Source organism: Microcaecilia unicolor, chromosome 10 (assembly GCF_901765095.1).
Source record: "Microcaecilia unicolor chromosome 10, aMicUni1.1, whole genome shotgun sequence".
Taxonomy (NCBI): Eukaryota; Metazoa; Chordata; class Amphibia; order Gymnophiona; family Siphonopidae; genus Microcaecilia; species Microcaecilia unicolor.
Genome location: NC_044040.1, coordinates 8,614,799 through 8,634,947, shown reverse-complemented (window position 1 = coordinate 8,634,947; position 20,149 = coordinate 8,614,799).

Sequence of the window (20,149 nt, the reverse complement as noted above, 5' to 3'; positions counted from 1 at the left end):
ATATCATGAAAACCTGACTGGCCTGGTTATGTCCTGAGGACTGGGTTGAGGACCTCTGATGTAGCCCAGTAACCTGCTTCCAACAGTGGCCAATCCAGGTCACAAGTATCTGGCAGAACCCCGAAGAGTAGCAACATTCTGGAATCCCAAAGAGTAGAAACATTTCCATGCTACCGATCTCAGGACAAGCAGTGGCTTCCTCATGCCCATCTCAATAACAGATTATGGACTTTTCCTCCAGGACATTTTGGCAGGAGAATGAGGAATTTGGTGGGGTTATTTTGCAGACTACTGGTTATAAAAAGAAATAAAACCAAAAAAGAATATAAGATGATACCTCTTTTATTGGACTAATGCAGTGGTTCCCAAACCTGATCCTGGAGGTACCCCAGCCAGTCAGGTTTTCGGGTTATATCCACAATGAATGTTCATGAGAGAGATTTGCATGCAGCGAAGGTAGTAACATAACATAGTAAATGATGGCAGATAAAGACCTGAACAGTCCATCCAGTCTGCCTAACAGTCACACTCAGAAACAGAAGGAAGCCTTTTGCGGGAAGAAGAGAACCTCGGCTGGCGGGGGTTGGGGTCCCTCACCAGCAAAGGCAGGGGACGGCGACGGCGGGAGATGGGGGTCGAGAGGGTCATCAGCAGGGGGGTCCAGGGCCAAATCTACGGGGTGTGAAGAGTAAGGGGCTGTCTTGTGCTGGGTAGGCCACTAGAGGGCGCTGTTTCCATAGAAATGGGGAAAAATGCCCAGGATGAGTCACTAGAGGGAGCCAGTAGGGGAATGTCCAGCTGGAGGTTGCTAGGACCAAGGAGAGTCCTGGGCTGGAAACAGGTGTAGGTGGTTATGGGCTGGGTCCTGCCTGGAATTAGGGAGAAGAGCCTAAAGGGGTGGAGAAGCTAATTAACCACCTTATACCTGCCTGTGTGGTGATAGAGAAGAAAGGAACTGGAGACCTGGCAGCTGGAGGAAGAAGATCCCCTTGAAGGTACTGGCTGCAGACTTTTGAAGCTCTCTGCTGAAATGGTCACAGCTGCACTACCCTCTGAGAAAGAAAAGTAAATGCTTTTGTTGGGCTGTTTGAACTGTGAAAGTTGGGGAACTGCTTTAAATGTTTGAATTGAAGGAGAAATGTTTAAGTTAAAGAAGGAATAAGCCATGAAGATTATGTTAAATGGCAACTAATAAAGCCTTTAGTTATAAGAAGCCTGGTGTTGGTGAACATTTGTGGAAGGTGAAGAGGAGGCAGAGAACTCCCCTGTGTTTGGGGCAGAGTCCTGGTGAATTACTGAGAAGTGTAGAGCCCAACCATGACTGTGTGTGAAGGAAGCTAAGCAGCATCAGCCCTGGCCAGGTCCTGGAAGGGTGACCAGTTCACAGGGGGCCCAGCCCCCCCTGGCCCCATGTAACAATGCCACTGGTTTATAATATGATAGGAAACCCAGCACTTTGCAAGACCAGAACACTGCGTCAGTGACTTTATGGTGAGAATACTAAATGCAAATATTAAGACAATCCATAATTGTAAGACCTTTGAAGTTAAAAATGTTTGGAAATGTGGGATATAAATGCTGCTATAATAATAATAATTAAAAAATGAAGACATATTTTGACAGTGGCAGATGCACCAAAGTCCCGGTAAAGCACCGATTGCTATTTCCACCTCGGTAAAAGTGACTGAGGTTGAAATATCAAGTGATGCCCCCCAAAAAACAGCTGCAAATGAGCTTTTTGCAAAAGCAGTGAGCAGCTCGGTAGAAGGGAAGCCAATTGGTCAACTGAGCATGTGCAGAACAACCAATCGCTAAGCATGGCTGCTCTGCACATGCTCAGAGCACTGAGTGCTACTACGGCTTTCGTACACACATACAAACTGTGTGTATGAAAGCCTTGTGTAGCTTTTTTTTCTTTTTTCAAACTTATCAGCGGCACAAGTGCTTTTCACAGGAAGCTCTACAAAGCAATGATGACAGCGAGCCTGATTTCTGGAGAGATGTGCTCTCCCCCTGCCCGGTAGCAGCACGGAGCTGCAATTTAAATGGGCTGTGTCAGCATTGCCGCGCAGCTTCAAAAACAGGGAGGGTTAGTCCAAATGTAGAAGAAGTGTATAAATAACACTTACCTCAAAGCTATCTCAGTCCAACTGGGTTCAGCAAAACTCCGTTTCAGAAAGTAAATCCTTCTTCAGGACCCCCTCTGATGGACATCAAAAGTTGCGCGGAGACACTGATGCTGCTCAAAGATGGCGGCTGAGAAAAACCAGAAATGACATCACACAGTCAACTTAATTTCACAAAAAGCTGATTACAACCCTATGAATGCAACCTTAAAAGGGCTATAGGCAGCTGCCTAGGTGGAGTATTTGTCCAAATTACATTTTGAAATTCTGCCTCTGAGGTAGGCACTAGATGCCAAAACATGTTGGACTGATGGACTAATATAAAAGAATTTCCACTCACTATAACGTTGGTTTTGATTCATTTAAGGAACAGCTAATGCCTCGTTATTGCTGCTTTGTTTTTGCAATGCAACTGAAAATTCAGTGCCAGAAAAATTCAGGTGGATCCTGAACCTGACTTTTGGGTGCCGTACTTATGTCTGTTAAAAGTAGGTGTAAATACCGGAGCCCAACTTAGGCGTGCTTTTGGCGAATTCTGTAAATCAACATGCAACTATTTAGAACATAGTAACATAGTAGATGACGGCAGAAAAAGACCTGCATGGTCCATCCAGTCTGCCCAACGAAAAACTTATAAGTGTATACCTTACCTTGAATTTGTACCTGTCCTTTTCAGGGCACAGACCATATAAGTCTGCCCAGCAGTATTTCCCGCCTCCCAACCACCAGTCCCGCCTCCCATCACCGGCTCTGGTACAGACCGTATAAGTCTGCCCTCCCCTATCCTCGCCTCCCAACCACCACCCCCTCTTCCCCCCAACTGCTCCGCCACCCAATTTCAGCTAAGCTTCTGAGGATCCATTCCTTCTGCACAGGATTCCTCTATGCATATCCCACGCATGTTTGAACTCCGTTACCGTTTTCATCTCCACCACCTCCCGCGGGAGGCATTCCAAGCGTCCACCACCCTCTCCGTGAAGAAATACTTCCTGACATCTTTCCTGAGTCTGCCCCCCTTCAATCTCATTTCATGTCCTCTCGTTCTACCTCCTTCCCATCTCCGGAAAAGATTCCAGACATGCCCATGGCCACGCCCCCTTTTCACATATGTGCAATTGAAGTTAGACGCCATGCTTTATTGAATAGCGCACAGTGAGATGCACACATAAATATTTAAGACTGCCAATTAACATCAATCGTAGGTTGTCAGTACCCAACTATTGATGTCGTTGAGCGCATTAGTCAATTTATTTGCACGCACATCTCTGATGCATACATAAAGTTGGGTGCGGAAATTTTGGCATGATATATAGAATCTGGAGGATACCATATAACGATTTAGGGCCCTGTTTACTAAGGCACACTATGGGCACGCTAACATTTTAGCGCCCACTAATGTTAAAGACACCCATAGGAATACATGGGTGTGTCTAGCGTTAGCGCGCGCTAATTTTTAGCATGCACTAAAAAGTTAGCATGCCCAGGGGCGTAGCTAGGTGTGGCCACGGGGGCATGGGCCCCCACAGATTTAGCCCCCCCTGCCGCCGACCCTCCCTCACCACTTTCGATCCCCCCCCTTTCCCACCGCTGCCAGGTACCTTTGCTGGCAGGGGTCCCTAACCCCCGTCAGCTGAAGTCTTCTTCAGCGCCGGTCTCCGGCGCATTCGCTGATCTGTTTCTGTGAGGGGGCAGGCAGCAAACGTGGCTGCGCCGGAGACCGCGCTGAAGAAGGCTTCAGCTGGCGGGGGTTGGGGTCCCCACCAGCAAAGGTATTTGTTTGTGAGGGGGTGAGACGGTGGGGGGTCAAGGTGAGGCAGGCAGTGGGGGGGGGCGAGGAGGTGAAGCGGTAAGGGGGCGGTGGGGCTCTGGGGCTCTGACCCCCTCCCACCGTGAAGTGTGGCTATGCCCCTACTTACACTAATGGAGGTTCCACTAAGAGTAAAAGTTATAGTGGACTGATGAGGAGGCAGGCGAGCCAAGGGTACACTGGCTATTGTGAAAAGAGTCGCCACTGAGGTCCTCAACCAACATAACAGCTGTAATCTGCTAAAAATCATTTTTATGACTGTTGTAAGTTTTTTTGGGTGTTGTTGGTCATCCCTGCCTAACTTCTGTTTTTGCACCTAACGTTACATGTCGAATTGTCACCTAACTTTTGGTGCACTATATACAATTAGGGGGTACGATTTTTAAGGCACAGTAATGACCTGAAAGGACAAAACGACACAAAGAGTGGTTTAAAAAAAGGGGGAATCTGCTCTGGTACAGGCAAAAAGGTTGGTGGGGTAGCCCAAGGTGCATGAGAGAGAGAGAGAGAGGAACCGAGAAAGACTTGTGGAGTTAAATGTAATTCTAGCTAAGCTGAAAGGTACAGGTCTCTTGAACACTGCCTTCTGTGCACCTGTGGCTACCTTGATCATAGCAGTGTCACATTTTGTCGAACAAGGAAGTTGTAAAATTTTGGCAGAATTGATATTTGCAGAAAGCTTCCTATGGCCATGTGAAAGAGACAATCCTTCGCCGCGACGGCATGCTGAAAAAAAAAGAGGCAGCTCATTTTGCCGAATCTCATCTCCACATGCAGCTCATCTGTGCTGTCAGCGGCTGCACATGGAAAGAAAGTCTTGTAATTGAAGTTCAGGTATTTAAAGACTTCTCATCATGTAGCAATGGATGAATTTCCAATTAACATCGCTCAGAAGATGTGGAGCTGTCCTATGTGAAATATCAAACCTAACAATGTTCAAGTTTAAAGTTCCTCACTACCTTTTATTCCGATGCTTTCTCAAGCACATTATTCAGATTAGTTATAGCTGGAGCCGTAGTAATAGCTCAACAGAATTTATTTGATTATTTTATTCAATAATTTATAGTCCACACAACCTACAATCCTTCGTGGATTACAATAAAAATATACAGAATAATAAAAATAGCTTTGCACATGTCTAGACACTATGGGCCAGATTCAGTAAGTGACGGCAAATGTTAGATGGCGGAAAGATCCGTGATAAACTAGTATTTTAGAGGCCCTTTTACTAAGGCGCGCTGAAAATGGCCTGCGCAATAGTGTAACCAAAAGAAAAAAGCAACACTGGGCCTTCAGAACTAGGACAACAGGAGTACTTTATTAATTGATGACCCGACATGGGCCGTGTTTCGGCGCCAACAAAGGCGCCTGCCTCAGGGGTCGATGTACTGATGCAATAATGTGCGGATGACAAAGCACGAATGCCTTTAGGCACTGAGAAATTGTCTACAGTATTCGCTATGGTGAAAAAAACACTAATAGCGCTGGCTCCAACAAAGAACCTTCTCCTGTGTTGTAGTCGATTATATATTGTTACGCTGGAAAGCACTGAAAAGCGCTAGCTCCGATAGAAAGTTTTTTTCTTGTATGGCAAAAAATAGCTATTTGGTTTGTCTGATTGTATACTGTATGGCCCTCTCTGTCTGTACTGCACGATAGTGTAGACATGTGTTTTGTCCGCTTGCAGAATAATTTTTCAGCGCACCTGTAAAAAAATGCCTTTTTAACATTTTTGCCGAAAATGGACATACGGCAAAATGAAAATTGCCGCGCGTCCATTTTGGGTCTGAGACCTTACCACCAGCCATTGACCTAGCGGTAAGGTCTCATGCGGTAACCGAGCGGAAATGGTCTAGGCGCGTAAAATGTCGATTACTGCCCACGTGCCAGAAAATAAAAATATTTTCTGGCGCACGTAGTGGGCGCGTGTAAAATATGAAATTACCACAAGGGTCACTTGGTAGCCAGGTGGTAACTGGGAATCGGCGCACATTGTGTGCGCATAGGCGTTTATGCGACTTAGTAAACGGGCATCTTAGAAAGGTTGCGCTGTGCTGAGAACCCTTTATAGAATAACAGATTAGCGCAAATTTTTGTACCTAACTAGGCGCCAGCATTTACAAACCTGGGGGTTTGTTTACGAAGCAGCACTAGCAGCTGTCCATGCACTAGTGCTGACACGGCCCATGGGCCGTGTCGGCACTAGCTCATGAACAGCCACTGGCATTGCTTAGTAAACCGGAGCATTGGTGTAAGTGGATTTCATAGATGCGAGACGCTGACTTGAGGAGCTCTAGTCTATATTGTTCCGAGCAAATTTTAGCATTGCAAGTTCCCTGAAGAGACACCTGGAGAGTTGTTTATACAGCCATATTCAATACAATTCATTCACAAGCAGGGGCGTATCTGCGTGGGGCCACAGGGGCCTGGGCCCCCGCAGATTTTGCCCTGGACCCCCCTACTGCTGTCAACCCTCCCCACTGCCGTTGTTTACCTTTGCTGGCGGGGGACCCCAACCCCCCGCCAGCCGAGGTCCGCTTGCCGCCTTTTAAGATATTTCTTCAGCTGGCGGGGGACCCCAACCCCCGCCAGCCGACCCGACATCTTTAAAGTTCTTCTTCGGCCTCCGTGGCCGTGCTGTAGTTGACTGTTCAATCCAGTTCGGAGTCTGACGTCCCAGCACGTTGTCCTGCACGTACAATGTGCTGGGACGTCAGACTCCGAACTGGATTGAACAGTCAACTACAGCACGGCCACGGAGGCCGAAGAAGAACTTTAAAGATGTCGGGTCGGCTGGCGGGGGGTTGGGGTCCCCCGCCAGCAAACGTAAACAACGGCAGCGGGGGAGGGTTGACGGCGGGGGGGAGGGGGGAGAGTCGTTGGTGGGGAGGTTCTGGTAATGGCGGCAGTGGCGGCGGCGGCGGCAGCGGCGGCTGGGGGGGTCGTTGGGGGGGCTAAAATGTGCCCCGTCTCTCTGGCTCTGGCCCCCCCTACCGCCAGAGTCCAGATACGCCCCTGTTCACAAGTCTTTCTACATATCAATAAAAAACATCTGATGTAGAAATAGAGAAAGGCACAGTTTAGGCTGTCCTTCTTCCAGCAATGCACCTTTCAGGGCTACACTCTCCTTGGACATGCTCCCCCTGTCCTGGTCCTGCTTCCAGGCTGAAGCTCTCACACCCTCTCCGGTTTAGCCAGCTTGTAATTACTCCTTCAGGCCTGGATCTCCCAATGCTCCAAAGGGTCCTGGAGGGAGTACAGGCAGCCAAAGACCTCTGTCTTGTCCCTCATCACAACTCCTTTTATTAAACCCAAACGCCACCCCTGCTGTCACTCTCTACAGGGGTACCACTTTCTCTCTGCAGCTTATTTCAACACCACTCCCTTGGGCTGGGCTTCCTCCCACCCAGGGACATCCCACCAATCCAGCCCTCTGGCAGGGACCTCCCTCCCCCCAGGACCTCTCTGGGAAAGGTCTTGCATAAATTTAGTAATACCTATTCCATGGGGTATTACATTCACGAGAAGATGCATGAAGGGGAAGGGGAGACAGAATAGAATTACATATGTATGTGGTTTGGACTTGGAGACCAGCAAAAGGAAAAAAAAAAAAAAAAAGCTTACAGGCAGCAAAAGAGATTCAGGCACTTAATATTGGCACATCTAGTCTGTTTTCTTCCCTCCATGCAGGACTGGAAAAAAAAAACCCCATCCCATACATTGTCTGACAAATGTACCATGCGGGGTTGTCAAGAGTCAAGCAGCCTTCCGTGAGATATATTTCAGTTCTGGCATGCGACTTATAATGTGCAAAATGAAATATGAGCGAGGTGGCCATGTCTGCAGGTTGATCATGATCTGTGCTATTTCCAATTTCAGATGATTTGTCTGTGAGCTGAGTGAAACTGTGCTCTCTCTTCCCTTTGTTTGATCTAACAGAACCATTATGCACTGTCATGAATGTATACACAGCAGGTTAGGGCCCAAGTAATAGGTGCTTTCACAGAAAGGTAGAAAGTGATGACCCCAGCACCAGTCAAATATGTGAGAATTTGTAGGTGATGCATCAGATTGTCAACGGAGTGACAGAGGGAAGAGGTAATTGAAAAGCCCTGGCCTTGCCAGTATTCTGCTCCTTAAGGAGTAGGCGCTTTCACATGCAGACTTCAGCCTTTTAATAACATGGTATCGATTGGACGGTGTCCAATTAAAAAGGGCAATCAACTTCCCATACGACCGTGTACAAAACACAAGAACCCGTGTTATTTAATCAACCCTGCAAGCTTATCAGGCGTTACGCTGAGAATCCAATTGCATTCCAATTGAAAGAGAAAATAATCCCGCTCTCCTCATTCTAAATGCATATGTAATATGGCCTGGTTCTATTGCCCCTTCTTCGGCCTATCACCTCCCACAATTTCAAAAACAGCTATTATGATTGCAGTCTTCCCTTTCCTGTTTTGTTTTTTTTTTACAGAGAGGCTCAGCTAGTGGAGAGAGGCCATGTTGGGAGACAGATTCTGCGCTAAGTTCTTCCGGATGAGACCATTCACCATTCTGTATCTCTCATCAGTGTTTGGGTGTAGGGTACAATATAGTAAATGAAATGACGGCAGAAGAAGACCTGCTCGGTCCATCCAGTCTGCCCAACAAGACAAACTCATATGTGCTACTTTTTGTGTATACCCTACTTTGATTTGTACCTGTCCTCTTCAGGGCACAGACCGTATAAGTCTGCCCAGCACTATCCCCGCCTTCCAACCACCAGCCCCGCCTCCCACCACTGGCTCTGGCACAGACCGTATAAGTCTGCCCAGCACTATCCCCACCTCCCAACCACCAGCCCCGCCTCCCACCACTGGCTCTGGCACAGACCGTATAAGTCTGCCCAGCACTAACCCCACCTCCCAACCACCAGCCCCGCCTCCCACCACCGGTTCTGGCACAGACCGTACAAGTCTGCCCAGCACTATCCCCGCCTCCCAACTACCAGCCCCGCCTCCCACCACTGGCTCTGGCACAGACCGTATAAGTCTGCCCAGCACTATCCCCGCCTCCCAACCACCAGCCCCGCCTCCCACCACTGGCTCTGGCACAGACCGTATAAGTCTGCCCAGCACTATCCTCGCCTCCCGCCACCGGCTGGCTCTGCCACCCAATCTCGGCTAAGCTCCTTAGGATCCATTCCTTCTGAATAGGATTCCTTTATGTTTATCCCACGCGTGAATGAGGAAACCTTGCACAGCAAATCCTTCCCCTCCAAACTAGATATCTTATCGGCTTCCATATTATTCACACCAATTGCTCTCCATGTAACACATTTTAAAGGAGCTCCCACAGCTGGGGTAGGTTCAACTGAGAAGATCAGGAAGTGGCTGCAAGAGAGCCCCCTTCTTCCATTCACACACCCTTTCCCCCTCCCCCCTCCTCACACACTACAGGGGCTGCTTCAACTCAATTTAAATCACTGTGATAACCACAAAAATCAATTTGTAGGGCCCTAACACACTTTTCATCTGCAAATCATTCAGCCTATCGTTTTCCCTGTTTCATGCCATTAGCCTCTCATCATAAAGTCAGTTGCTCTGAAATCCCACTTACAATTAATTTTGCTGGTGGAAAACCCCACACATGATTCTAGTCAGGCTACACTCTAAATAGCCCTGGAAAACAAAACACCCTCACGTTCTCTTTGAGCAGATTTTCACATCTGGGGACTTATTTTCAGAAAGGAATTTCTATGCCACCCTTATGACAAGCCTCGTCTCTAAATTGCCCTTCTGGAGTATTTATCCCCTCCGCATTTCTGCAGAATTGGGTTATTTTATTTGTCAGACATCCTTCATCGTTAGCCGAGAAATGTGAGGTCCTAATTACTCACTGGAGGCATCATTTTAACCAGCTTTACGTCATTTAGAAAAAGCCTGAAGTTGATTAGAATTGTAATGAACATCTTGGCATGAGAGCCATCAAAAACAACATTGAATGACTGCATATAATATGACCATATGCCGGTTTAATTCCGTTTGATTGTATCTCCATTCTGGGAGGTTCTGTGTATTTTGAGAACGGGGAATTTTCTGCTTAAATAGTGTGAACTGTCAAAAAACGGCAACTTTTCCCTTCTTTCAACAGAAACATCTTCCCGCCATAAACTAGGGTAACAACAGTCATCTTCAAATGAACAGATTAACTTAATGACCTTCTTAAGGGACACCTCAATTTTAAGGGATTTCCAGATGGTTAAATGTCCAGTACAGGAGGCCTAAGCAATCACTGAGAATGGTGATCCTTTAGGACTCTGACATCCCTGCCCATGAACTAAGGAAAAATAACATGGGGGAGGGGGGCAGTGGCATACCTACCTTGGTTGCCATCCAGAGCGGAGCAGCCCCCTCCTCCAGGCGTGTCCCCCTGCCTCCCTCCTGCGAGCAAGGTGGTTCACCAGGGGCGTAGCCAGATCTCAAAGTGGGGGGAGTCCAGAGCCCAAAGTGAAGGGGCACATTTTGGCCCGCCGCTCCCCTCCCCCCCCCAATCCCACATACCTTGGCTGGCAGGGTGCCCAATCCCCGCCAGCTGAAGCGTTTCTCCAGCGATGCTCTCCTTACATTGCCTGCCCTGCTTCCCCTCACGTTGTACATGCTCGATTTTAAATGAAATTGAGCATGCACGAAAGTGTCGAGCATGCTCAGTTTCACTAAAACTGAACATGCACGCAACGAGAGGGAAGCAGGGCAGGCATATATGTAACGAGAGCAGCGCTGGAGAAATGCTTCAGTGGGTGGGGGTTGGGGACCCCTGCCAGCCAAATCAGGGGTCCTGGATTCCTTTTGGGGGTCCCAGGCCCTCGTGGCCCCCCCCCCCCCCCCCATAGCTACGCCACAGGGGTATGCTGAGCAGTCACGCAGCTGTCTGCTCTGCCGGTCCCCTGCCCTCACTAACATCAACTTTCTCTTCTGGAGGACTGGCAGAGCCAACAACTGCACGACTGTTTAACGCCAGGGGCGTAGCCAGACTTTGGCGGGAGGGGGGTCACATTTTATCCTCCCCCCGGCGCCGCCAACCCCCCCACCATTGCTGACCCCGCCGCCACCACCAACTTTGCTCTCCCTGCCGACGACCCTCTCGACCCCCCCCCCCTCCCGCCGCCAACCCGCTGTCGCCTACCTTTGCTGGCGGGAGACCACAACCCTCGCCAGCTGAGGTCCTCTCCTTCTCGCAAAAGGCTTCCTTCTGTTTCTGACGTCCTGCACGTTGTACAAACTTCATTTCAATGCTTTAACTAGTTATTAACTCTATATCTCCCTTTCTGGTCTTATTCCAAGGTCTCGTCCCTCTTTTGTGCGCAATCACTCATGTCATAGGTAAAGTACACCATTAATTATAAGTTAATTGGGAGGAAGAAAACGTGCAGAGAAGGGTGATGTGAAGAGTCTGTTTGCTTTTTCGAAAAATACTTGGACTAGGGGGCATGCGATGAAGCTACAACGTAGCAAATTTAAAATGAATCAGAGAAAATGTTTCTTCACTCAACATGTAATTAAACTCTGGAATTCGTTGTCACAGAATGTGGTAAAGGTGGTTTAGCTTAGCAGGGTTTAAAAAAGGTTTGGACGGCTTCCTAAAGGAAAAGTCCATAGACCATTGTTAAAATGGAGTTGGGGAAGATCCACTGTTTATTTCTGGGATAGGATAGGCAGCATAAAATGTTTTGTAGTTTTTCGGGGATCTTGCCGGGTATTTGTGACCTGGATTGGCCACTGTTGGAAACAGGATGCTGGGCTCGATGGACCTTTGGTCTGTCCCAGTATGGCAATACTTATAATAAGATTGTGCCCATCCAACGTGCTTACGTGATATCTGTTTACCACTTTATCTGGACTATGTTCTATTAAAAATTTCACAGCAACATGAAGATAGGAAAATATAAGTTGTGTACGTGAAAATGTCTACGTGCTGGTTGCTTTTCTGATAAAGGTACGGCAGGCTTCCCGATATAATTGGGATCTTGTTGATTGAAGTAAAAGGCAGAACTAATAATGGAGCCCATTTTCTGAATCCCCTTGTACCTCCTGACAGCTGCTGAGAATTTAGTATGAAACAGACACTAAACACTAAAGTTATTGGGGAAGGGGGAAAAGATACAAAGTAAGACGCAGCAATCTCAAAAGAATTGTTCCCTTCAGAAAAGGAACTAGGAAGAGACAAGTTTTTGTTTTCTGATCTTATTGGGGGGAAAAAACTGTGTTATTGCTGTATGGTTAGTGGGTTTCTGAGCGCTTATAGAGTTTGCTAGTTAGCCTTCTGTATAGACCCCGGGAGTTTATCTATCTTCGCTTTGAATCATCTGGGTTCTCAGATTCACTTTGCAGCCTTTCATGTTCCAGAAAAAATTCTCCCCAGGCACTGCTACATCCTACAGGATATTAAAGCAGCCTGTGAGTTAGATTTCTCTGAAACCTCAACTTACTTTTATTCTTGTCTCAAAGGTTTCTTTGGCTTTAGCCCTACAGTTCCTTCTGGGGTCTTTCGATTACCCGGCATCAAAGCCACAATGGTAATACATGTTTTTAGGTTGTTGTTGGGGTTTTTTTTTTAATGTTGATATGCACAGTATAATAGCTGTACCAGTGCACTTTTGGTAGCAAAAAAAGGTGCCTGTACTCAAATGCTAGGCCACCCTTCAGGGGTGGGGTGAACACTGAGGGACCCACCCCACAATAACCAGGACCCCTGCAACCAGTCGCAGAATCTATGACAAGGCAGAATTGGTGTGTAGAGCCTGAGCTCTTTCATTAGAACTTGTGGACCATGGGAATTTAGCAGACAATGGAAAAGGTGCCAGTACTCAGTACCCCCTCAAAAAAAGCCCTTCTAAAGAGTGACAAGATTCCATGCAGAATCTCAAAGAGTAGCAACATTCCATGTAGAACCCCAAAGAATAGCAAGATTCTGGAATCCTAAAGAGTGACAAGATTCCATGCAGAACCTCAAAGAGTAGCAACATTCCAGGTAGAACCCCGAAGAATAGCAAGATTCTGGAATCCTAAAGAGCAGTGTGTTTTTTCTAGTGAAAAAGGTGCCGGTATTCAAATGCTAGGCCATGCTTCAGGGGTGGGGTGATCACTGACAGACCCACCCCACAATAGCTGGGCCCCCTGCAACCAGCCACAGAATCTATGACAAGGCAGAATTGGTGTGTAGAGCCTGAGCTCGTTTATTAAAACTTGGGAACCATGGCTCAATTTTAGCAGACAATGGAGAAGGTGCCGGTCCTCAGTAACCCCAAGTACCCCCTCAAAAAAAGCCCTGGCTGTTACTGTGGCCATGTGAAATGCAGAAGAGCTGTGGCAATGCAGGTTTTTTTAGTCTTTACTCTGTGCAAACTGACCAAACATGAAAGGGACCTCTAGCATAAGGAAAGTGTCCTGGCCCTCGCAGGTTTCCAGGCCTCTACCCTCTGTCCTGGTACATGGGTCTGCATTTCTGCCGTCCAACAGTGGTTGGCCCTCTGGCTCTGGGACCCTGACCCTCTACCCCTAATCTTTCTGAACGGTGAGTGGGTCCCTCTTCCCCAAGCATAATTGGGTCTCCACAGCCCTGGAATACCTTCTCCTGTTGCAAATTGCACAAGCTTTTGTGGTCCAGAACTCACACTTGGGTCCTCTGCAGCCTCTATCAGGCAATGTGAGACCAGTGCAGGATAAACGCTTAAGCTGGAGAGGGTTAGGGACCCCCGTCAGCCTAGGTTCCTTCACAGCGGTGACGGGGGGGGGGGGGCAGAAGCGGTGGTGGCGGGGAGGCGGGGCAAAATGTGCCCCCCCCCACACTTTGGGCTCTGGCCCCCCCCCCTCCTGATGAGGTCTGGCTACACCCCTGCTACATCTCCCTCCCAATGATCTAAGAAATTCAAGGCAAAGTAGTTAAGAAACTGGCACCTCATGCATGCTGACTCAATATCTGCTCTTGAATCATAACCATTTATTAATTAAATTTTTAAAGTACAGAAAACTCTATCTAAAATGGATTAAAATATTACCCTGGATCCCCTTGTGCTGGAATCCAAAAATACTGAGCATTCTGGCTGCAGCTGTTACAGGATAAATGATCAGAGTGATAACTCTGCATTTTGAAAGACTACAGAAGGAGATAGTGTACACTTTTGCTCACAATTAGGAATGTTCTGCCACTGTACCAAGGAGCCTTTTACAGATCGAAAGGAAAGCAAAAAAGCCAATGGCATCAAAGTTTATTTGTGTTGCGCCTTTGCAAGAAAAGCTCAGGGCAAATAACAGAAACACACACCATTAAATAACAATTGATAAAACTTAGCTGAAGGCCGTCACATAGTTCCGAGTTCCTCTGAAATGGACAATCAAAGACTCTAAACAGAATTATTTCAAATCTGGAAATGTACTAAGTCGACGTGGATTGTGTGAGAATCCGGGTAATGAAGGTGTCAGCTTCGTTGAGTTTTATTTCCTTTCTGCAGTCAGACTGACCTCCCACTACTTATCAAAACTTCCTCATCCCCCTATCTACTACTACTACTACTTATCATTTCTATAGCGCTACTAGACGTACGCAGTGCTGTACACTTGAACATGAAGAGACAGTCCCTGCTCGACAGAGCTTACAATGTAATTAGGCCAGACAAACAGGACAAACAAGAGATAAGGGAATATTAAAGTGAGGATGATAGAATAAGGGTTCTGAACAAGTGAATAAGGGTTAGGAGTTAAAAGCAGCATCAAAAAGGTGGGCTTTTAGCTTAGATTTGAAGACGGCCAGAGATGGAGCTTGACGTACCGGCTCAGGAAGTCTATTCCAGGAATATGGTGCAGCAAGATAAAAGGAACGGAGTCTGGAGTTAGCAGTGGAGGAGAAGGGTGCAGATAAGAGAGATTTACCCAGTGAGCGGAGTTCTTGGGGAGGAATGTAGGGAGAGATGAGAGTGGAGAGGCACTGAGGAGCTGCAGAGTGAATGCACTTATAGGTCAATAAGAGGAGTTTGAACTGTATGCGGAAACGGATAGGAAGCCAGTGAAGTGACTTGAGGCGAGGGCTAATATGAGTGTAACGACACTGGCGGAATATTAGTCTAATTGATATTTAAATTCACTAGCTCACTCTGACCCCAATGCTCAAAACTCGGGCATGGTTCCGAAGAGCAGTGTAAAAATCCTACTGTAACAGCGCAGAAAAACAACGCCCTAATGCTCAACGCTAATGAGATGTAAATATAGGCGTGCTTATAGCGATGAGCATTAGAGAGTTCAGCTGGAGGATTGTGCTTGATATATGCACAGAAGAGTTCAACGGTAAGCTTGTCTCCTCTGCGCATGCGCCTGGTAAAACACGAACACGAAGTACACGTTGGTATCTTGTATTTAGATTAGAGAATGACACGGGGACAAAGTTTGTCCCCATCGCCGCCCCATCCCCCTGGATTCTGTCTCCATCCCCGCCCCGTCCCCGCAGACCCTGTCTCCTTCCCCATGGGCTCCGTCCTCATCTGCAGAAGCCTTGAACAATTATGATTTTATATTTAAATCTTTTTATTAAAGTATAAGACAGAACAATATTCTACTAGATTATCACGTACGTACCTGAATCTCCACTACCCCAACTGCAAAGGTCTAAAATATAAATCAACATGTGCATCCAGTTTCTCTTATATAAGCACGCAAATATGGAATGAATTACCAAAATCAATAAAAACAACACACGACATAAATAAGTTCCGAAAATTCCTGAAAACTAACTTATTCAATAAGGCATACCACAAAGATCCATCCTAAATACCAATAACAAAATTTACACAGTCTAATCTACTACGATTGAAGTTTTATCCAATTATCTTTTATTTCTTATTATGAAAATGAACTTTATTTATTTGACTACTTAATTCCACTCTGTCGCCTCCATATTTTAACTATGTATTTCTCTTTTCCGGAATTGGTGATCACCATTACGGAACAATTGTAAGCCATATTGAGCCTGCAAATAGGTGGGAAAATGTGGGATACAAATAAATAAATAAATGCATACATTACAAATAGAAAACAATAATAACAGTGAGCAGCTATATTAACCCTCCTCACCACCACCCTCTACCCGTCCAACCCCAGCAATAACTGATTTCTGCTACCCTAAGGAATCCTAATCCACCCTGTTAAAATGTCCAGGGGTACACCCTAGAGGGGGGAAATATGCCCTATGAAGCACTGTTATGATTTTTTAAATCTGTGGATGAATAAGAAGTCATCAACCATCTCAGGATTCAGTCTAGCTCTCCTGTCTTCCACAGTCCTTCCTGCAATAGAAGATGTCTCCTTAGAAGATGTGCTGGTAGCAGGATATACAGGATCCCCCATGCAAATTTTGCTAGTTGTGGCCAGCATGTTTGCTTGTTTTTCCAAAACATCGTTGTCTGCATCACTCAAACATAAATAACAGTCCAGTTCATTAACAGGCTTCAAAGTAGAAAATGACACAGGGACAAAGTTTGTCCCCATCCCTGCTCCGTCCCCGTGAGCTCTGTCCCAGTCCCCCGCCCCGTCCCCATGGGATCTGTGCCCGTCCTATCCCCACAAGCTCTGTCCCTATCCCCATCCCCGCTGTTACTGCGGGTCCCCGTCTCCGTGTCATTCTGTAATTTAGATGCAGGAACCAGACACCAAGGAGTGCAATGGGTGTTTTCGTTAGCATGGCCGTTTTAAATTTGGAAACAGGAAAGAGAATGGCGATGTGTGCTTTCACTTGGTTCTGCTGTTTCTCACAACCAGCACTCAAGAGCTTGCATGGGCTTCCTTCCGCTTCCAAAAGCAATCAAAAGTGGCAGATTTTGCAGAAAGAATCATGGGAAATCTTCTCTTCCGGCGCCCTGACGTCTGCTCCAGACCTGGCGTCATTTGTTTACAGCGCTAAAGGCAGTGCTGACTCCTAAAGTGGAACCTAGCATCAGGTAACTATCATTCAGATTATTCTTTCCAATGTGCATCACTTTGCATTTGTCCACATTTATTTATTTGCACATTTATATCCCACTTTTTTTCCACATGGATGCAGACTCAAAGTGGCTTACAATTGTTACAAATAGAATAACGTGAAACAGGAGTGAAGGAACAGAGTAGAAGAAACAGAGAAAAGGAATAGATGACAGTCCTAGAAAGGCTGGTCTTCGTTGAACTCCAGATGTTGAGGCAGCTCTGAGTAGCTGGTGAAATAACCATCCAGACCAGGAGAAAGTAGTAGGCCACGAGTTGGCCATTTGGATGCCCAGTCTTCCAGTTTCATAGTTCCATGTGTTAAAGGTTTTGCTCTAGGTCCTGCTGTTGGTTTTGTTGCTAATTTTGTTTTACCTCCAGAAACATCCTTCGTTACATTATTACAGACGGCTAATTTAATTTAATACTGATTGCCGGGTATAATGAACAGACTCAATTTAAAAGTGCTTTGCAGCAGACTGCAGAAACTCCCAAAGATTTTGATTCTACTGGAGTTTTGGCAGCATGTCACACATTGCCTCTGCATGGTTCACTTAACAGCGCTGGAATGTAAGCTCCATTACGTTTCCAGACCCTCATTCCATTCTGAACTCTTAATGGGACACATCCCCCATTAGCAACTGGCACAGACTAGTCACCAGCAAAAACCTAAGGAAAAAAGAGGGAGTGGAAAAGAAGCCATTTGTAGGCATTGAAAATAAAAACAAAAAAAATTAAATCTTGACTGCACCCGCGGCTAGTTGTCGTCATGGATGGCTCAGCTATAAACCAGCGGGGCGTATTTCAAATTATCCGAGCAGCTTTAGAATGCTGAAAAATCACCAGATTCAAAAGTCTGGCAGAGTTTAATCAACTGGAATATTAGTCGCTATAAATCAATTTATATAAATACCTTCTTAATAAAAATACTTTATGTAAGGCAGCACATTTTGACACTCCATTACACATGGTGGGGGGACTAGAGAAGAAAGCATGCTTACCACAGAGCAGCTCACCCTAATTGTTAGGGATTTATTTTTATTTGTTGCATTTATATCCCACATTTTCCCACCTATTTGTTTTTTTTTACATTTGTACCCCGCGCTTTCCCACTCATGGCAGGCTCAATGCGGCTTACATGGGGCAATGGAGGGTTAAGTGACTTGCCCAGAGTCACAAGGAGCTGCCTGTGCCTGAAGTGGGAATCAAACTCAGTTCCCCAGGACCAAAGTCCACCACCCTAACCACTAGGCCACTCCTCCACTGTTGCTACTATTTGAGATTCTACATGGAGTGTTGCTATTCCACTAGCAACATTCCATGTAGACGTCGGCCCTTGCAGATCACCAATGTGGCCGCGCAGGCTTCTGCTTCTGTGAGTCTGACGTCCTGCATGTACGTGCAGGACGTCAGACTCACAGAAACAGAAGCCTGCGCAGCCTTCTACATGGAATGTTGCTAGTGGAATAGCAACATTCCATGTAGAATCTCCAATAGTAGCAACATTCCACGTAGAATCTCCAATAGTATCTATTTTATTTTTGTTACATTTGTACCCTGCGCTTTCCCACTCATGGCAGGCTCAATGCGGCTTACATGGGGCAATGGAGGGTTAAGTGACTTGCCCAGAGTCACGAGGAGCTGCCTGTGCCTGAAGTGGGAATCCAACTCAGTTCCTCAGGACCAAAGTCCACCACCCTAACCACTAGGCCACTCCTCTCTCTTTTGTTCTCTATATACAGTGGTGGAAATAAGTATTTGATCCCTTGCTGATTTTGTAAGTTTGCCCACTGACAAAGACATGAGCAGCCCATAATTGAAGGGTAGGTTATTGGTAGCAGTGAGAGATAGCACATCACAAATTAAATCCGGAAAATCACATTGTGGAAAGTATATGAATTTATTTGCATTCTGCAGAGGGAAATAAGTATTTGATCCCCCACCAACCAGTAAGAGATCTGGCCCCTACAGACCAGGTAGATGCTCCAAATCAACTCGTTACCTGCATGACAGACAGCTGTCGGCAATGGTCACCTGTATGAAAGACACCTGTCCACAGACTCAGTGAATCAGTCAGACTCTAACCTCTACAAAATGGCCAAGAGCAAGGAGCTGTCTAAGGATGTCAGGGACAAGATCATACATCTGCACAAGGCTGGAATGGGCTACAAAACCATCAGTAAGACGCTGGGCGAGAAGGAGACAACTGTTGGTGCCATAGTAAGAAAATGGAAGAAGTACAAAATGACTGTCAATCGACAAAGATCTGGGGCTCCACGCAAAATCTCACCTCGTGGGGTATCCTTGATCATGAGGAAGGTTAGAAATCAGCCTACAACTACAAGGGGGGAACTTGTCAATGACCTCAAGGCAGCTGGGACCACTGTCACCACGAAAACCATTGGTAACACATTACGACATAACGGATTGCAATCCTGCAGTGCCTGCAAGGTCCCCCTGCTCCGGAAGGCACATGTGACGGCCCGTCTGAAGTTTGCCAGTGAACACCTGGATGATGCCGAGAGTGATTGGGAGAAGGTGCTGTGGTCAGATGAGACAAAAATTGAGCTCTTTGGCATGAACTCAACTCGCCGTGTTTGGAGGAAGAGAAATGCTGCCTATGACCCAAAGAACACCGTCCCCACTGTCAAGCATGGAGGTGGAAATGTTATGTTTTGGGGGTGTTTCTCTGCTAAGGGCACAGGACTACTTCACCGCATCAATGGGAGAATGGATGGGGCCATGTACCGTACAATTCTGAGTGACAACCTCCTTCCCTCCGCCAGGGCCTTAAAAATGGGTCGTGGCTGGGTCTTCCAGCACGACAATGACCCAAAACATACAGCCAAGGCAACAAAGGAGTGGCTCAGGAAGAAGCACATTAGGGTCATGGAGTGGCCTAGCCAGTCACCAGACCTTAATCCCATTGAAAACTTATGGAGGGAGCTGAAGCTGCGAGTTGCCAAGCGACAGCCCAGAACTCTTAATGATTTAGAGATGATCTGCAAAGAGGAGTGGACCAAAATTCCTCCTGACATGTGTGCAAACCTCATCATCAACTACAGAAGACGTCTGACCGCTGTGCTTGCCAACAAGGGTTTTGCCACCAAGTATTAGGTCTTGTTTGCCAGAGGGATTAAATACTTATTTCCCTCTGCAGAATGCAAATAAATTCATATACTTTCCACAATGTGATTTTCCGGATTTAATTTGTGATGTGCTATCTC